This window comes from Aulonocara sp. 'chitande type north' Nkhata Bay, linkage group LG19 (genome assembly GCF_057382095.1).
Source record: "Aulonocara sp. 'chitande type north' Nkhata Bay isolate Kocher_YH1m ecotype deep benthic linkage group LG19, A_spYH_male_GT1.1, whole genome shotgun sequence".
Classification (NCBI taxonomy): domain Eukaryota; kingdom Metazoa; phylum Chordata; class Actinopteri; order Cichliformes; family Cichlidae; genus Aulonocara; species Aulonocara sp. 'chitande type north' Nkhata Bay.
In genome coordinates, this window is record NC_141362.1 from 27637308 (window position 1) to 27653201 (window position 15894).

The 15894-nt window shown below is 42.4% G+C and overlaps 1 protein-coding gene across 3 annotated transcripts in view; it reads left to right on the forward strand.

Annotated features, from left to right (window-relative positions):
- The window catches only part of dcdc2c (doublecortin domain containing 2C), a 34379-nt gene extending 19700 nt beyond the window's left edge, over positions 1 to 14679 (forward strand). The window contains exon 12 of one of the 3 annotated variants that reach the window (XM_086274590.1): positions 13738 to 14679. The gene's annotated coding sequence lies outside the window, so the exon portion shown is untranslated. The remainder of the gene's footprint in view (positions 1 to 13737) is intronic. The other 2 variants (XM_086274591.1, XM_086274593.1) reach the window with 2 other exon arrangements.
- Positions 14680 to 15894: the final 1215 nt, after the last annotated feature.

Genomic DNA, 15894 nt, shown 5'->3' on the forward strand with positions numbered 1-15894 from the left:
TTGCCTTGTACTGGTCAGTGGTTTGCATATTGACAAACTGTGTCTTGTTGATTTTTTTTTCAATTTCCATGATAAACTTTAAGAACAGCTATCCTTTAAAAGGCAACATGTGTGGATCTCTTTAGGTCACCTGCTTGATTTCCATGCTGTGATCTAAGGATGATAAATTGCTGGGTACACATAAATTATATCAGTGAAATCACATTCAGTGCAGGCCTTTTGTGTGCACATATGTAAATTCAGCTGAGTGAAATTGCAGTCTTTGTCTACCCTCTAACCATACAATTTCTTTCATTTCAATCTAAGCACACATTCGGAATATTGTCCCTTAGCTGCTCCTATCATATGTAATGAATGTGCTGCCCCAAAGGTGAGAGCCATAATTGATTAAAACCATGTTTTTTTCATGGCTCAGTGTAGTCAGCGATAAGAATATCTGTGATGTGAGTGCGTGCATGTAAGTGTCATTTATGCGCGTGTGTCAGCATGTCTACTGGTCTGTGTGAGGAGGACGGGACATCAAAGTCGTCTATGAACTGGCTCTGTTTCATCCCAGCTAATGAAGAAGCTGTGAGTATGCTTCTGGGTCACAGTGGGAACATGCACAGTGAGGTCACTTCAAAGGCGGGATAATGACGGATTAAGTCTAAATCACCGCCGCGCTTTAGTCGCTGTCTCACATCTAGCCTGTCGTTTTGCATTTTATTAACAAATCATGGCAATATGATCTGGTAAAATGTGCCTGCCTTAATTTCCCTTGTCCATCTTACTCTGTGCAAATCCTCTACATCCAGATTATTGGATCGTGGTGGGCAGAGTGGTGGGCCTTTTTATAAACCCCTGATGGTGATGAAATATTCTTTCATCAGTGTCCATATATGTCCCCATGTATTCACGTTTTAATGAACTGCTCTCTCTGCAGTTTCTTATTGCCTTGTGTTGTGTCCATGACAGTGATACAGCTTTTCATTTATATGAGCCCTACAGCTTGCAAGCAAGATATTTCATCCTTGGCTGGTTTGGGTTGGCATTCAAAATTAACCAACACACCCACAGACCTCTCAGTTGATGAGCACAGGTAAAGCTGGGATTTCTGTATCATAAGCCAAAGTGTTATAATGTTCCAGCCTTTCACATCATATGGGAAATGGAATTGGTTTGAAAGGGGGCTATATGCCAAGATTATTGAGCTCTAGGTACTCTTATGTACAGGAGGATGCCACGAAGATTTACTGTTTTACCGCAATTCATCTTGTTCAGTGTGTAGCCCTTACATTCTCTGACCCTAAGCCTGCTGCGCTTGTAGAAATACAGGTATGTTGGAAGCACTCAGGGAAGCGTAAGTGCTGCTGGAGTGATTTATCCTCTCTAGACCCTCCAAGGGCTCTCGAATACTCAGATGCTTTGGTCAACAACGCACCCCAGCAATTATAATTAAGGGGTACTATGGTCTATGTCTCCAAAATGCTTTCATGTGATAAAGAGGTGTAATGTCAGGACATATTTAATAAATTCTAGCATTAATTGGGGGTGAATGAGGTTTGGTGTTGTTCAAAGTTCGAGTAACAGACTGCCTGAAACTCCTTCTGAACTTTGGGGTGCTTTTAGATTTGTGTGGAAACAACTAAATCATTTAAACTTAGCCTAGATCACTTTTTGAGAAGTATTTGGTTTATCTTGAAAACTCTTTTAAACCAAGGTTTCGAATCTTATGTTGTCCTCAGTCAATTATGTATGTGTAACCTTAGCATGAATCTAAGTGTTTAGGTTTTTTATTTTTTATCAGACTGTGTAACATATATTGTACTAACACAGACAGGAATTATCAAAACAGCATGGTATATGTATGTGTGTGTGTGTATATATATATATATATATATATATATATATATATATATATATATATATATATATATATATATATATATATATATATATATATATATATATATATATATATATATATATATATATATATATATATATATATACATATGTACGGGGGTGCACATAAGTGGTCCGCAGGTGCGCATTCGCTGTCAAAATAAAAGACGCCACCAGATAAGAATGTGCAACGCTCTTTGCGTACATAAGATTTTCTGGAGGAGGACAGACATTTGTTTAGAACTCTTAAAGATGTTGAAGAAGCTCCTTTAAGCAATTACTTTGGTGTTCCTCCACCTCCAAAGAAATGTCAGAAGGAGTCCGAACTGCATAAGAGGCGCGTATTCTCGGAAAAGTGGTTGCAGGAGGCGAGCTGGCTTCAAACAAATGACAAACGCACAGAGATTTGGTGCAGAATATGCTGTGAAAATCCCACTCTAGCGGACAAAAACATGTACGCAAACGCACGCTGCAACTTCTTATCTGGTGCGCATCTTTTATTTTGACAGCGAATGCGCGCCTGCGGACCAATCATATATATTCAAATTCAAATTCAAATTTTATTTGTCACACACACACAACCATACACAGTATGACATGGGGGTGAAATGCTTGTAGCTGTACAATGCCCGACCATTAAATGACAGAAGAAAAGTTTTACAATATTTACAATTTACTACAAAAATTTACAAATTAACTTAGGAATTTACAGTAAAGAATGTGCAAATAGCAGAAGAGATTATAAAGATAAGGATTATAAATTATAGGAATTATAGGATTATAGGAAATGTGTGGTGGTGCGTGTGGTGACGTGTGTGAGAGTCCAGTCTTATAGTGACGTGTGTGGGAGAGTCCAGTCCTACACCTGGTTCAGGCCCCGAATAGCCTGGGGGAAGAAGCTCCTCTTCATTCTCTCTGTTTTGGCCTTAAGGGAGCGGAAGCGCTTCCCAGACCTCAACAGTGAGAAGAGTCAATTGTTGGGATGGGAGAGGTCCATCATAATCTTCCTAGCTTTGGACCTGCACCGCTTGGTGTAGATGGACAGCAGGTCAGGGAGCTCTGATTGAATGATGCGTTCTGCTGAGCGCACCACCCTTTGCAGATCTCGTCTGTCCTGCTTGGTGCTGTTCCCAAACCAGGTGCAGATGTTTGACGTCAGGACGCTCTCGATGGTGCAGGAGTAGAAGTTCTTGAGCACCTTCAGTGGCAGATGGAAGTCTCTAAGTCTTCTGAGGAAGAAGAGACGCTGACGGGCTTTCTTAACCAGGGTGTTGATGTGACAGGACCATGACAGGTCCTGAGTGATGTGGACACCCAGGTATCGGAAACTGTCCACTCTCTCCACTGACGTGCCACTGATGATGAGGGGTTTGTAATTCCTCGCCTGCTTTGTAGTGAAGTCCACGATCAGCTCCTTAGTCTTGCTGATGTTTAGGAGGAGGTTATTCTCCTGGCACCAGGTCTCCAGGTTCCTAATCTCCTCCAGGTAGGCCGTCTCGATGTTGTCGGAGGTCAGGCCCACAACAGCAGTGTCGTCAGCAAACTTGACAATGGAGGTGGTGTCGGATGTGGCTACACAGTCATAAGTGTACAGTGAGTACAGCAGGGGGCTTAAAACACAGCCCTGAGGCACTCCAGTGCTGAGTGAGATGGAGGGGGAGACTTGTTTTCCCACCCTCACTGATTGGGGTCTGTCTGTGAGGAAGTTGAGGATCCACTGACACAGTGATGAGCTGAGTCCTAGATCCGTCAACTTGGTGAAAAGCTTCGAGGGAATTATTGTGTTGAATGCTGAACTGTAGTCCACGAACAGCATCCTAACATAATTCCCTCTGCCAGTGTCCAGGTGACTCAGGGATGTGTGGAACAGGTGAGATATGGCATCGTCTGTGGAACGATTAGTCCGGTAAGCAAACTGAAGTGAGTCGATGGTGGGAGGAAGTGAAGAAGTGATGTGATCTCTCATCAGTCTTTCAAAACACTTCATTACAATTGAAGTCAGTGCTACTGGACGGTAGTCATTGTGGCAAGCGGGCTGTTGTTTCTTTGGAACAGGGACAATAATGGACCGTTTGAAGCACGTGGGAACCACAGCTTGGGCCAGGGAGAGGTTGAAGATCTCCGTGAACACCGGTGCTAGTTGATCAGCGCAGGCTCTAAGGACCCGGCCAGGGATTGCATCTGGTCCTGCTGCCTTCCTGGTGTTCACCCTCCTGAAGGTGCTCCTCACGGCATGCTCTGTGATGACGAATGCATTTTCTTCACTGGTGCACTCCGAGCGCGCGCAGCCGTTTGTTGTTTTAATTGCTGCGGCGTCGAAGCGAGCATAAAATGTGTTCAGCTCATCAGCCAGTGAAGCATCTGCATTCATCATTGAAGAAGCTGGTCGTTTATAGTCCGTTATAGTCCGCAGTCCTTTCCACAGGCTCCTAGAGTCGCACTGTCGTAGCTGTGACTCTAGTTTTTCCCCGTAGCTCCGCTTTGACTTTCGGACCGCGCTGCGCACGTTGTAGGACGCAGCCTTGTATAGGTCCATATTACCGGAGACAAGCCCTTCATTGTAGGCAGCAGTGCGTGATCTCAGAGCGTCGCGGATGTTTTTATCCACCCACGGCTTCTGGTTGGGAAACGTTCGGATGATAGTTCTTTCTGCTGTGTCTTTCTGCTGTGTCGTATATATATATATGTATATATATATATATATATATATATATATGTGTGTGTGTGTGTGTGTGTGTGTGTGTGTGTGTGTGTGTGTGTGTGTGTGTGTGTGTGTGTGTGTGTTTTCTTATAGGCTATTATAAATTTAGAGAGTTTTGAATGAAAAGCAATGAAAATATACACCTGTCAAAAAAAAAAGATATCAATATGAACAAAGTAAAGAGATGACAACGTTTTTCTTTTTCCTGGTCTGTAAGATGTATATGCCTGTGCATCAATAGGATAAAGCCTATAAATGTTGCTGAATTTTATAGAAGATTATTGGAGCTGAAAATGGGTTGTCCAGCATCGGTCCAGAGAGGGAATTGGCTGAGCTGCAGAGCCTCATTTAGTGGAGGCTCAGTGGCAGCTCCCATTTCACCTGGGTTCTCCGATGTTTAATTGGCCTCATTATGTGATTAACTTAGCAAATTTACCCCTTACCCTCAAGGCAAAGCTTTGAACACTGGCAGACCGCAAACCCTCTCAAAGTCACTCCATCACTGAAACCACAATGTCAGCATTTAGGCTGGCCATCACATTCCACTGGGAAGTTTTCATTTTCCTGCAGAGATGCCTGTTTGCCTATATTAACCTCCCCACCTTTGACTCAACATGCTGCTTAAGAATGCAGTAATTCATTCTAGGATAACTAGCAATATATCATTGTTTCCTTAGAAATGCTCAGTATGCATATTACGTTGCTTATCACACTTTATATGCTGAGCATGATTTTTTCAAGCTCTGTAAATTATAGGTTATTGTGCAGACATGTGTTGAATCATTTGATGTTTGCATTCAGAGCCTAGCCCTACACTTTCAAAATGTATGGAATTTTATATGCAAAATCTATTTTATTTCAGGGTATACAAGAGTGCATGTTGCCATGTAGGCCGAGCTGTTCATTTCCTGTTTATTAGGTGGATTAGGGTGTTTCTTTTCTCTCTCAAGTCAACACCGACCATGAAGCGAGTGGAAAGAAACAGTTGATTGTCCAATCCAGCAAACAAAATCTAATATTTGGAAAGCTCTGGTTATTTGTTTGTGGTTTCATAGATATTGGTTTCATTTTGCTGATCTCCTCAGAGAATAGTATAGGAAATGAAAGGAAGATGAAAAAACAAAGTCTGTGATGTTAATCTATCCTGTCATCACTGAAATCTCACAGGTCCTTTTTGGGCTCCCTGACAGTCGGATGAAATGGTCGCTAAAGTGCCAATTTTACCCAACCGCTTGCTATTTGCCAGCAAAGTCACAGGTTGGCTTCCTTGTTCAATAACCAGTCTTGGAGAATAGGGTTGACGGTGGAGCGAGGAATCGTATGTGTTGCGGATGTGTCCGTGTTCGAGGGTAGAGGGGGAGAGGATGGGCAGGAGGGAAGAGAAGAGAGAAGTTTACAAATGGGATCCATCATTTTTCATGCACGAGGGTGACATCCCTCCGTCAGCCAATTTCGCTCCGATAGCACAGTCCCTTGGTTCATTGATATCTGCATTAGGGACCTTTGTCAAAGGTCTCATCTAAATGCATTGAAAAACGCTTTGCTCCCTCTGTGTACGTCCCGCTTTTAGAAGTGTGTGCATGCATGCTGTGCAAAGATTTGCCGACTTGGCTTTGTCTACATTAAGGTTGGTCTTTGTGGCAAAGCAATGCGGTGTCACTGAACCTGGAAAGGGGAAAAAACAACTTGTGAGAAACGCATCAACAAAGCCGCCGCCAGCTGCTCAGTGCTGTGAGAGCTGCGGCTACGAGTGTTTTCTCACTCTGTTGTTACTGAGTAACTCTTTTAGTCTGCAGCGTAATGAATTTAATAAATATACTCAAATTAATGGCAACGACTGAAATGACCTATGAACGTGTTTCAAGAAAGGGGCCATGAAACATTGTGAAGGAGCTAATTTCAAATTGATATAAAGATGGCAGGGTCTTCTGTATGAAGTTGGTTGGAGTAGGCTTATTAACCAAAACACTTCAGAGCCACTTCATTTATCCCACTAAACACACCACCCCTCATCTCCACACATGTACAGTCCTACAGTTCAGTCTAACCTGACTGTACATCCTTTGCTACTATTAAGAAGATTTAATTTGCTATTCCTGTCCATCTATTTTACGTGACTATAGCACGCTACGGCAGGGGCGCCGCGGGGCTAATGTCGCTGTCAATCCAGTGTCCCCTTAGCTACAATCTCACGGCTTAATTTCCACACAGATCCAAGCACCCTTGAGCTCTAAGAGGTCTCATTCGCACACTTGAATCAAAATTGCCCCAAACTCTCTTGTCCTGCAATTTTGCAACACTTGGGTTGTAAGCAATGTTACGTTTTGAGCAATTTTACCAGGTCCCTGAACTGTCAAGTAAAAGGCGAGCTAAACACCAGCCAATCTAGCGTTTCATTAATATGTTTAATATAAATTTATGTCGACCATTTCAGTTAAAGCCTTTAGGTGGTTAGGCTATATCTCCTGGCACTCTCATAAGATATATTAAGAATAGTAATTAATAAATCTGATAATCTGAAATTGACTAATAATTTGGTGCTTGAGGACATCCCTTCCGTGTGTTCCCATAGGGATTCCATTAAAAGTCCTACTGACTATAATCTATAGTTGTGCAATTGTTCTATAGAATTCAGCAATGCTGCCCTTTTAACATTGTTCAAATCCACTTTCAAATGACTTTGAAATGAATAATTTATGTTAAGTTTAATAGACCTTGAGGTGCGTCACAGTAACTGAATGATATATTGTGTCCCAGAATGTTTACAGAGAATTGCAATGGGAGCATCTGTCACTGCCTGTCACTAGTTTAAATAGAAAATCTAAGTGTTTGACACATGCTATTACTGTTTGTTATTGTCCCCGTTTTCAGGTATGGGCAGATGAAGAGAGTTCTGTGTGAATATTCTTCAGTCAGAGCTGTTTAGCTTTCTGAAGACGACTTTAAGTCCGATTAAGAGTACTGAGGCCTTGAATACTTGAATAATGCTCAGTGAATCAGAGGGAGTGGTACACGTAATGCTTCTGTGGCGATGTGCTGTCTTTTAAGGGGAAAGAATCAACTATTGCTGCCCTGCTTCCCTCTTTTATCTTGTGAGTCGGAAATGTCAGTGCCAGCTCAAACAGGACCAGCCAAACCTCCTGAACATGGCGAGATTGGATGCGAAATCAGTGCAAGGGTCACTGACAAAAGAAATTGGGTTTTATGCAGAGCGTGCCTCAATACACAACACTCCCAAACCAAAAGGTAGAAGCAAAGCCCTTACCAGCTATTTTCAACCCATCATTATTTCTCATAAATCCCAAACTAGCCAAGACCAGTGCCTTTGACAGCATGACTGATGAGTTTGCCATCGTGAATGTCAAAAGAAATGGTCTCCTGCACCTTATCTCCCCTATTTCTCATTGTGAGTGAGACTTGGGGGTTTTTATGGAGAAAAGCCACGGCCGTTGTGATGAGCATTACCCAGTGATAATGAAGGGCACGCTGCGGTACCGTCAGCCACTACAGACAGACAGGCAGGGGAAGCGGGCAGGCTGGGAGGTGCTGTGTGCTGAGAGTTGCCCATTCATGAGTTTATGTGACCTTATGTCTTTATCTAGAGACCAGACAAATGAGCATATTTTTATATTTACACTGTGTAGGTGCCATGATTGCCTTATCTACTGCCGCCTTCATTCACAGAGGGAAATGTCAAGAGGTAATCAAGTCAAATGTGTCATTTGTCAATGGATTTAAAACTGTATATAAGGAAATACTGTATGTAGGTAACATTTCTGTGAATTCTATATGATATACTTAATTTAACTGGAGATGTTGATTTAAGCACACCTCGCATGTCATGCGTAGATTTCCCCCCCCCTCTAAATTATGGAAAAACATCCTTTGATTTGATGAGTTTGTTTTCAAGTCTCATAAGTAAACCACATATTCCGCTGAGGCTTAAGTGAAAGGGGTTTTAGTTATCCTGCCTGTAAGTTGGCATGCAAACCAGCCGGCACAGACGAAGGATAATGAGGTTGGACGCAGGTCTGAGTAGTGACTGTTAAGCAGGAAGCTGCATTTATGATGGCTTTAAGAGGCATTTATTGCCTCGTTTCCATCAGAGCATTGTCTGCAGAGACCCAACAGCTTTCCATAGAGATTAATCTCAGATACCCCCCTCTTAGGTGGTGGCAGTCTTGGTGAAGTTGCTCACCATGGCGGCTCTCTCTCACTTTCTCTATTTTAGTTAGGCTTTAGTGTCTGTTTTTCTTCTTTTGCTTTGCTCTTCCCAGTACTCACTTCCCTGCCTTTCTCCTTCTATTTTCTACTCCCTCTACTCTCAGAGGGTTTCCACACTTGGTGTCACTGCATGTCCTCTGGTTACACTTACACAAATCAGGGTTAAACCATTTGTTTACAGTGAAGAAGGGAAGAGCGAGAGAAACAGCGCTGTGCTAAATGTCAAGGATGATGAGGTGGGTCAGGCTGGCAGTGCTGTTGTGATTACGGCTGTCTTCGCGCTACATCATCAAAAAACTCTGAAAAGGGCTAAGTCCTCCAGTTCGACTGTTTCGCCAAGAAATTAGATTCACATGTAATCTTTGAGAATATCCTTCCTGCTTTCCCTCCAATAACAGTGCCAAAGTAAAGGAATGTGTGGTGTGGAGCTGCACTTTTCAAGTCACTATCAGTGGATTCTGACATAAGGATTTAAAAAATGTTTTTGTGGGCAAAACCACATCCACAACAGTGCCCCAATCTACCTGCTGTGTCTTTGTTGAATAGTTAACGAGATATATAGGTACTAGTAGGATTTCAACTACACGAGAAAAGTTTGATATCAATTTTTAATGACTTTTTAATCAGAGAAAACCAGGCAGGTTCTCTACAATTTAGCCTGAATGTGCACACACCTACATGCCACGCCTGTATGTTTGCCGAGCACCTTGTGTATGATTCTTTCATGAGCTGTGTGGTGGCTGGCCTTTCATAGGCGTGCTCTCATTGAGCACTTAATCAATACCTGTCATCTTGATCTCATCCTCTAAAGTGGGCCCCTGTTCTTTGTCTTCCCCTTAATCCATCTCCATACCGCTATTTGAATTTGTATTAGAGACCTAAGGACCTTCTTCACTATCAGAAGATTTAACAGATTGTTTAAGGACCCTTAGTACTATTTTCATAAGCACAAGACCAGGTTTATAAAAATCTATACAAGGGCCTGGAGACTTGGGGCAGTGTGGCAGGAAGGGTAAGCCGTGAACGTGTGGAGAATTTCAGATTTGGAGGAAGGCAATTTCAGCATCTTGCCTTTTTCTGATTGTTTTGTTAAAGCTGGTTTTATTGCTGTTGCTCGGCTCTTCTGTCGTTCTATTTGCTTTGGGTTTTAAGGAGTCGCCAAAGGTAATTTATAGTATTTCCCCCCTTAGGAGAGTATTTGATGGGGCACTCCTAAAGCTGCCTGACTACAGGCTCGAGAAAGGGAAACTCACTTTTGATTCTGCATGAGTACAGTTTCTAAATCACTACCAGCTTCTTGTGATTGTACTTTTGTGAATCTATCTGCAGTAAAAACTGATAGCGGGCGCAATGGTAGAGTGATTGCAGTTTGTGAGTTCAAACATTGATAGCATTGGAAGCACAAAGAGACTATACATTCAAGTGTCTCTTTTTTACCCCCCCTCCAACTTCTCTGTATTTCAGTCCTGCTGCTCAGTCTTCTCAGAAACAAATGTGCAGTGATCCATGCTCTTAACACAGTTAAGAAAATAGTTTTCGAAAATTGGACCTTGAAGAATTCAGAGTGGGTGAGTAATTGGAGGTCAATAGAAAGCAATGCTCCACGACAGAGCTGAACCCGCAGAGAGAGCAAGAGAGAGCGCGACTGAGAGACGGCGAGAGAGAGGAACCAGCAGAGTGTCAATCAGCCAGCGTTTTGCCCGCATTGCCCCTTAATTTAATCACTGTTTAATTACTGCTGTCCCCAGAGGGACGCTCTGCTAGGTTCAGTTACTGAGCTTTTTCCCTTCCTCTGACTCCGTCTCTTGGTGCGTATTTAGCCCACGGACAGCCTCTCTAAAGCAGGCCACTCTCCTCAGAAGCCTCAGCAGTATTTCAACCTTACCTCAGGGCCCTTTGCACAAATCTGCTGATGATAATGTCAAGGGCAGGCACATATGCATATGCGTGATGAAAGGTGCCTGCGGGAAGAGAGACACCACAAATATACAAGTTTATCCAGCAAAGCAAAGGCAAGGAAAATGGTGAATATGTTTAAGTACCCACTACTTGTCCACTCCCCTCCCATTCCCTTTAGGACCACCGCCACCCCGCTGAGAGTCGGTGTATTCAGATTTGGATGTAGTTGATATGGATGTGGATAAAATCCAAGAGCTGTGCAATCATCAATAAAAATCACTGCTGCAAGACATGGCCAGCTTCCCATAAATGTTCCCTGCCATAGTATAATGTGTGCTGCCATATCTGTGGCCAAACATGGTGCACGTGTCATGGTTTCTCTGGATTACCAACAGCCCCTCACCGCAGACTCCACACAGGGACTGCATCAGGGGAATAAGTCACAGTTTAGCTCTCAAGCTACAGCAATCAATATAAATTTGGCATGGTAATGATCAGGTGCAGTGGGTGTAGGTCTCTTGTATCTATCTTCTTCCCTTTTCCCAGCATATGCTGCGGTGCTCTATCTCCCAGAGGCCTGCGGGTAACACAGCTAAGGCTGTGCGCTGCACGTCAGACCTCTGAGGAGTAAGGGGAAACAAACAAGCAGGGCTGTCTCAGAACCTCAGCAGCAGGCACAGGCAGTAGCCCATGCTTGCAATGAAGCCCCTGATGCCACACACATAAGCACAGGCACACACAGACTTTACCGGCCCTTGCCTCTCAACCATTCCCTTATTGGAGAAGCAGAGGTATTTTACACTGTGTTAAGGATATAATGGGACAAATAGAGATGGTGTGATGAGGAGCTGTGTGTTTGTGTGTGTGAGACTGACTGATAGATGAGATGCTGTCTCTCAAGAGGGTCCGTGATCATGATGATTGCCAGCGGAGGAGAGTTGAGATAGTTGTGACTCCTGGGTATTCAAATTGGAGTGTTGACAGGTTTATTATTGAAGTTTGTCCTCCCCCTCTCTCTGTTTTTCCCCTGAACCAGATAAGTGAGGGTGCGATAGTCACCATTTTCTGCAGCTTCATTCTTCACATGCAACAAGGCTACTGTTTCGAAACCAGCGAAGACATCAAGAGGGGACTCGTAACAAGAACGCAGTTTGATTAAAATGGCACTAAATTATTTATTTATTTATTTTTCACACAAACTTAATTTCGCTCGGAGAGATGCAGTGTTAATACCAAACCTAAATTAAAACTGGCTCAAGTGGATGGTGCCAAATGTAATCCCTCTGCCTCATTTATGTCAAGCTGGAGCCAGAGCGCCGCGGCCTGCGCTGCAATTGAAGACCCGCAGCCTGTGACATTAATAAAGACGGAACATGTACAGGAAATTAAACTTTCACATTTCTGTTGTAATGAGATCTTATCCATCATGTTACTGTTTGCCTCACAATCAAATCAAATGCTAAAATGGAAGCTCAATCAGGTCCTCCCGCAACGGCATCGCTGTAACCTCCTGGCATCGTTCTTCTAAATGGATGGCAAAGTGAATGGGATTTGAATAAAAACTCTATATGTTAATGGGCAGGTTTCACCCCTGAGATCCACTTTGTATAGAGATACAAGAGGAGAGGAGGGGGGGAGGGAGGAGAGGGGCATGCTACCAGCACTAAAGAGGAATATCTGTAGGGTGTTGTTGCATTGTATGCATTTCTGATCTGCATGTTGCTTTAAAAAAATGCAAGTAGGAGGAAAATGAGCACCTTGACCTTAGTAAGCGCATCTCTGTGTCCTGGTTGGCCACAAGAGGGTAGCAGCTAGTTGCAGAGATGGGAGCCAGGCCACAGGTTCATATTCACACTGGAGAGATTTGAAATATATTAACTAAAAGATATTATCTTCAGCCTTACATTTATAGATCACACTAGGATTTTTTTTTTCCTTTACACGAGCCTATGATCTTTGGAAGAAGAGAGGAAAGCTCTACGGACAAGGAGATGAGGCAGTGCTAAATTTAATGGTATTGGCTTTTATAGGTAATAAGGGGGCACTGATCAAAGGTGCACAATACTCAAAAGCAGCGAGGTTGCACTCAGGAGGGGAACCAAGTGCTCTCCAGCCAGGCTGAGCAAATTGCCAGATCAGCTAATCAGGATTCAACTGGAAGATGTAAGTTAGTGGAGAGTAATTGAACACAGATTTAAGGGGCATCCATCTGGATATTGCAGCACTCCTCTCTTGCTCTCCTTAGTAAATTCTGGTGAATATTAATAATGTTTTTTATATAATAGTGTGCAGGCGAGGAGTAGGGATGGGGGTGGGTTTGGGGTTCTTTTAACAGGGCCTCTGAAAAGCTTCAAACATACAGGGAGAAATTACTCAAAGAAAATGTAAAGCAGAATATCCATTTACTTACCCTCTCCACTCTTCCCTTCCATGTGTGCCCTCTTCTCTCGGGCACACATGGAAGGCAAAGATGGAGGAGCCACCCACTTGTGGAAAATAGTGCATGTGGGATGTTATCAGCACCTGCTCAACATCAGTATATAGGCCAATTAAATGTGTATGGGTGCATGTTGTCCTCTTGGACATGATTAGAATCACAATTCGTGGCTTTGTAGTCCTGCCTGACCTGACTCACATTACGACTGAATATTCTCTGGAAAAAGGTTCGGTTAATGAACAGTCGAATATACAAGGATGGATGCAACTGCAGATTAATGAAGCCTCAGAGGTAGGAGCGGATTGAATTTGCTTAAGACATTCGAAAAGAGTCAATAATATATACAGTATGAAATATTGGCAGTTTAAATAAATCTGAATAAATTACCCAGAACTGTATACAGTCCACAGTCTGCACAGCTACCTCAGTGTGCATTAAATGATTGAGTTAGGATGCACTTATTGTTTTCAGAGCACTCATATATTTTTAAAACCACAAAGCTATTTTTCTTTCACAGGGTTTGTGATCTTTTTTTTTTTTTTTTTTTAAATTCTGTGACCTTCTAACACGATTCTCTCCTTGTGCTTTCCAGCAGATCCTGATCTGACAGTGAAAACACCTGGGCGAAGAACATTGTCAATATGTGGTTCGCAACTGCTGTTATTTCCCCCAGGACCTGAAATCACACATTTGAAGCATTCCTCTGGGGGTATATTTAGAAAATGGGCCGATCAAAACTGCTTGTAACTCAAATCTCACGTCACACAGCTGCTTTTAACAGACTGTAAAATAGGGGGAAAAAGGGAAGGATAATGAGAGGAGAATGGGTAGATAAATGCAGACACCCTAACTGCCACAGTATGTGACTTTTTATGTGCACAGAAAACATGAAAAAGAAAAAGAAGTTTCTCTCTTTTCTCTCTTGAAGAATGTTTCATTTGAGAGTTTGCTTTTCCTGCCACTGAAGAATGCTTACTTCTTTGACTATTTCGCCGAATGATCCCCAGCACCTGATAGAAAATGAAAGTAGTATAACAGTGTTTAGTGAAAATGATAAATCCAAAAAGCTGACACCATTGCAGTGATTTCATTTAAGGTATGATTACTGTTCCAGATGTCAGTGATGATGGAGGCATCGAGGACTGTTACATTAGTCCCTGAAGCCTGACAACCATAATACATTTCCTTTTTTTTTTCTTCTTCTTCTTTTTTTTTTTACAATGTAAATTCCTCTTACTCCACAAGGAGACTTTTTCGCTCTTCTTCTTTGATATGCCTGGCTGCTTGGTAGCTGTCGAAGGGGGAAAAAATGGCAACAAAAACCCACCCTCGTGTCCCACTGTCAGGTGTCTGATACCTATTCCCATGGCAAACACACACCACAGCTAGATGCAAATTGCCTGTGGAGATTCACCGTTTGTGGAAGAATAATAGGGTGCCTGGAAATGCTGGCCCTGGGACGGTCTGCGGGCCCTCAGATGTGATGTGTGTTTGAGAAAAAATAATACAACAGTGAGAGTGATTGCTGTAATGATAGATCCCTAACCAGACATTTTCCAGAAATGGAAACTGGAATGCGGGCCTGAAAAGAGTTGACTATGGGTATGGCGATGTGTGGAACAATTTAGAGAAGATGTTTTGGACTAAATTGCTGCATCATGGATGCTTTAGGGTAATAAAGCTGAAATAGAATCACACGCTGAAGTTTAGAAAAGACTGTTGACAGACAAGAAAAAGTTTGAGCAAGTTCGTATCAGTCTTGTCTTACTTTGCCTTTTCTTTTATTGATGGCTTTACATTCAGGCACAATGCTCCGCTATGGCACGAAAAAAAATGGAGCACCTTTTCCACATATCAAGGCTCTCCTTCAATGCCATTTTCTTCTAGTATGCAAAATGGAAGTTCTAACCTGAGGGTATGATAATATGATTAGAATGGGAAGTCATTCCCCCTCCACCTTCATGGCCACAGTGATAAAAAATAAGAAAGTGATTAGGGGGGTAGAAAAAGCTTTAGTTCATTTATATTTCATACCATATGAAAAAGTAATCTGACCTATAGACACAGCGGCTCGTGCTGGATGTGGAAGTAGGAGAACCTTCTTCTGCTTAGTTTCAACAGAATTACTACATTATTTACGTCATTAAAAACCAGACTGACTATTGAAAAAAACATATTCAGAGGACAAATGCACCAATACAAGGTTGGAGAGGAAAATAAGGTGACAGTGGAGGCACTTTCCAGAGAGTCATCTTAAATCAATCTGATCATTCTAGCATAATGTGATTACACGAGGCTGTACATATAAATATCTCAGGGAATATGCAATGCAGTTAGTGTGGATTAAATACAGCATTACAGTAAATGCAGCCTGAGAGTTTGACATCAGGGAAACATTGGTTGGACTCTGTGCGTTTGCTAGTGATGAAATGTGTTTTTATGAGTTTGTGCTATAATACTCAATAAATGAAAATTAACCATATTATATTTTTTTATTTTGCCTCTCAACAATAACTCAATGAGCCTTAATCCTGCATTACTTTTTTCCCATGAAAAAACAATGCCAAAGGTGCACTTGAAACAGCAAACTAAATCTGGTGACTGACAGAGAGCATATTGGGAAAACAGTACAACTTTGTTATGTTGTACTGTACTGGATAAAGGGTGAGTCGATGCTATAAATAGACACTCAAGGTAGTCAGAGATATTGGAAACACCAGGGTAACAAAACTCAGCTTAATCTAATCTA